The sequence below is a fragment of the Anneissia japonica genome, unplaced genomic scaffold, assembly GCF_011630105.1.
Source record: "Anneissia japonica isolate Jap-2015-1 unplaced genomic scaffold, ASM1163010v1 scaffold287617_len321496_cov130, whole genome shotgun sequence".
In the NCBI taxonomy this organism is placed as follows: domain Eukaryota; kingdom Metazoa; phylum Echinodermata; class Crinoidea; order Comatulida; family Comatulidae; genus Anneissia; species Anneissia japonica.
In genome coordinates this window covers 317,733-321,956 of record NW_022696710.1, presented here as the reverse complement: position 1 = coordinate 321,956, position 4,224 = coordinate 317,733, and the positions used below count along the sequence as shown (strand labels likewise).

The following is a 4,224-nucleotide window of genomic DNA, read 5'->3' as shown; positions in this document are numbered from 1 at the left end:
AAGGGCCGAATAACAAATGCCCCGAACGGAAAAGAGCCACCAAAGGCAGTAACCGCGTTCCATAGATCGGAGCATTGGACTTAAGCCAATGAACTATCTGTCTTTGGCAGTTCCGGTGTCCCGTTTCAAGTTTTGAATTCACAAACGAAGCCCCATTCTAGTGCCGTCGTCTTGTAGCGAGTGTAAAGGAAGGAAGATTTTATAGGCCTAAGCAAATTTGACAAGTCACAGTGAAGTACAAAGTAAGTAATTTATACTTGTGTAGCCTAGCCTAGCCTAGGCCTAAGTTGTTGAATTCCCTATAAACTATACTACTGTACTGTGCTAGGCCTAATTCGCGGCCAAAACCATTGCATTCCCTGGGCCTAGGCCTAGATAGTAGATACGTAGGCCTAGGCCTTCTTGTTTAAGCGTATGCTGGCCTAGTTTCTTGAACTAGCGTTGGATCGCCAGTTAACTCTCTGGCTAAGGGCATAAGCCAAGGCACATCCTACGTTTTTTGTCTTATTATATTTTTCGCCGGTGTATAGGCTAGGCCCTGTCTACCTAACTAATGTCATTGTGTATGGCTAGGCCTAGCCTAGACTCTGTGATGGAAGTTTAGTATAGGGGACCTGGCTGGCAAGCCCTTCCCACCCCCAAGCCTAGGGGGCCTAGGCTGTCCATATATGAGTCAACATATACACCAGAACAGAACATAATGTCATTGTCAAAATATTGAATTCTGTTTAGCATAAAATACTACACTTTATTTAATGGAAGTGGATATATTTACGCCGTTGTAAACGATATATTTACATAATACAGTATCACTTATTTGAAAATTTAACACTTGATTTAATAATTTATTTAGTGATTAAACTACATACTGTGCTATTGTAGAAAATTAAATTACGTTTAATAAAAATATAAAAAACAAAATTATAAATTAATTAGTGCCATGCTGAACTTGGGGGAATCACCGCGGCTTGGGAGACCACACTAATATCGAGTGCTGAAAATGCTAGTCGTTAAAGTATGACTGCGCATGCGTCGTTTCATTTACGTAAATATATCGTTTACTGATTTGATCACGAGGACGTAAATATATCCACTTCCTTATTTAATATCAGTATAGGCCTACATCTTTGTGCAGCCTACTGTATATTGTCGATCTTAATTGTAAAGTTAAACATTTTCTTTATTTCTTCTTTATGTTGTGTTTTTGTCAGGAGTAAAAAAAAACCCCCAAAAAAAAATGGCATCCATAGGCCGTTGTTAATGGAGCTACTGTAAGTATTGGCGAAGATGGACACGTAAACTTAAAATTCAATATCCATTATCAGATCACCAGTCCTGAGCTGCAGTATGTGCTACCTGCCAACATACCAGTACTTTCTATGGAGGCATTATAATAATTTTGATCGGTTCTTGAAGATGGTCTTGTGCAAACAATTCGTGAGTTTTGTTGTGAAAACAATAATAATAAGTGAATACTTTATTAAAGCGAATAGTAATATACAGACATATAATGTGATTGGGATTCCATTTCATCACTTGTCACAAGTTGGTCAATGGTATTAAAGGATTAGATGATGTACGCGTAAAATTAGATTTCATAATTCAGTGAGATATAATAGTAAAGAAAATACTACATTGTTGTCTTATGCTAATGACTTTTAATAGTTAAAGCATAATGTTTGTTATTTTTTTGTTTTTAATTTTAATTGGATTGGATAAACCTACTTTCATTAATATATTTAACTAAGTAATTAACACAGCTTGAATAACTGTATGTGTACCTGTACAGTAGTGTGCTGAATTTGTGATGTGCAGTCTGAGAGTCACCTTAACAGACTACATTATTTAAACTTGCACAAAACACCTCATTTAAACTTTTCACAGAACAAAAATTTCAAAATACATCAACTTCTTCATGTGATGGAATTTGGTGCTATTATATAATCGTTTGTTTTATTTACATGATAATTCACTTAACATATTTATATTATATTTTACAGTATTTTCAAGCCTTGAAACTTGTTTAACAACATTTAAATTTATCCTGAAAAACTTTGTTTCCTGACTTCATCTGAACTGGATCAAAAAGTACTAAGAAGTTTCAAAAGCTCAAGATTGTCAAAATCGGTAAGTTAATAGATTCTAAAAACCAAATGTTCGGGCGAGACTTTTTTATGTTTATCGAACCCGCCTACTGCAAATATTGGTATTTTTAAAATAAAAATAAAATTTTATTTTTGAGCAATTAGCGCACCCACCACCACAAAAAAAAAGAAGGAAATTGCAGTAAAAAAATATTTTTTTTTTAAATTTTAATTATTCCCTCCACTGCCTTGAAATCTCCCAAAGATATAAGATATACATACTGTAATTATATAAATTTTAAATATTTAACCATTCTACTTTACATTCACCAATAAAATTGTATATTTATTTTCTCCTCCGTCTGGATGTTTTAGGCAGACTGTTTGCTGAATAAAAAAACTAAATTTTATCTTTATTTTTATTCTGCCCTCCTCCGATGATCTTTAGAAGAATAAGTATGCGAAACAAGGTATAAAGGAAGTCTCGCCTTAGCTACTGATGAAATAATATCCATGTAACATAACAATGTTTAGGATTACTGTGTGGATCTAAGCACTACATTGTTACTTTATTGTTCGTAAAACCCAATCTGTTTAGCTTCTATAAATATATATTGAATTATAGGATGATACCCTTATTAATAGTACTCAACACATCCTTAATAAAATCATATTTATGACAATCAAAGTGTTTAATACTGTAAAACCAGCTAAACTTTCATGTGCAAAAAAATTTCACAAATACTGTACCATACAGAATTTATTAATATCGTATGTTAATGAGGATTGTAATTATTATGTAATTGCCAGCTAAACCCTAGCAGATAGGCAGGTTTATGCCTGGGCTTTTCTAGCCTAGAACTCATGATACAATATTGTCATCATAGATGATCTATTATGTATGGTGTTCGTCTCATGAATAAATTTAAGGCACATAGAAAGAATTATTAGAATAATACTCCTTTAAAAAAAAAATGTGATGAGGGTTGGTTTTTTTTTTTATAACCGCATCAATATTTCCAAATAGTTAATGTGTGCAGGAGTGATAATCTAACAATTTTTTTCATATGCACCCTTATCAATTTGCGAAAGTTTCATGTCACAAAAGTTTCTTGTTTTACATTAGTTGTAATGCTGTAATTTAACCTCTTTGAAATTTTTTGTGCACTAAGCCTCTTAGTTTTTACAGCCAGGACTTGCTGAAGACTGAGTGGTTAATTCTAGGCAAATAATATGCGTTGCATTTATCTGTGATGCAATTGTGGAAGTTCTTCGCAATTAGCATAAAACATATCACATTTTGCGATGCGATACTGGGTAAATCGAACGCTGAAGCCCAGTAAAAATACTTTATCGTAATTAAAATTAGATCTTATTCACATTCACTTCGCATTTCTAATGCATAATAAATGTAATAATTTGTCATAATTGTGCTGTGATGATTGTGCATAATCCCAAAGTTGTTAGGAGACATGTCACTTATATCAATAGTTCAGACCTAAAGTAAATTTGCACAAAAACCAGTCAATGAAAACGCTAATTTTCAAAATTTTGTTTGTGTTGCATGTCTTTTTTTTTATTTGATAAATCTAAGTGAGTAAATCTTAAATGCTATTATTTTTAGACCTGTCTTCTTTTTTTTCCCAGGGCCAGTTTGCAGAATTCTGAAATGCAACGATGCAACTAGATGTGAAAAAAAGGAGGCGATTGAATACTTTCTTAATTAACCTTTGTGAAAAGTATGAGGGAAAAAGGCATTCGTACTTCTGTTACTATGATTCATGGTGAAACTATTGACGATTCTTATTGATACACTCTTGCATGGACCCTATCAATTTGAGGGTATTCATAATCTGTAAAAACGTTAAATATGTGATATTCCCATTGCGATCAAAATGATGGAATATTCTTACTTTCCAAGGAGCTTGAGAAATTGAATTGTATAGTTATTAAGGGACATTAAGAAATTTTGATTTCATTTTTACCACTATTTGTATTTGCAATTGACAATATTGCTTTCTCTACAAAATAAATAAAATGATTGATGTGTTAAAATGAAATAACCGTTTTGTTTAATCATTGCAGTGAAAATATTTGTACTATACGTACAATTGAAAAGTTGTATTTTCAGACAAGGAGT

The 4,224-nt window shown here is 32.7% G+C and overlaps 1 long non-coding RNA gene across 2 annotated transcripts; it reads left to right on the top strand.

Moving 5' to 3' along the window:
- Nucleotides 1–1,239: 1,239 nt before the first annotated feature.
- LOC117102155 lies at nt 1,240–4,224 on the top strand. 2 transcript variants are annotated; one of them, XR_004444367.1, is made up of 3 exons: nt 1,240–1,437; nt 2,001–2,127; nt 3,732–4,224. It is a non-coding gene; the product is annotated as an uncharacterized LOC117102155 (long non-coding RNA). The 2 variants fall into 2 exon arrangements; XR_004444368.1 differs by lacking the exon at nt 3,732–4,224 and adding an exon at nt 3,709–3,727.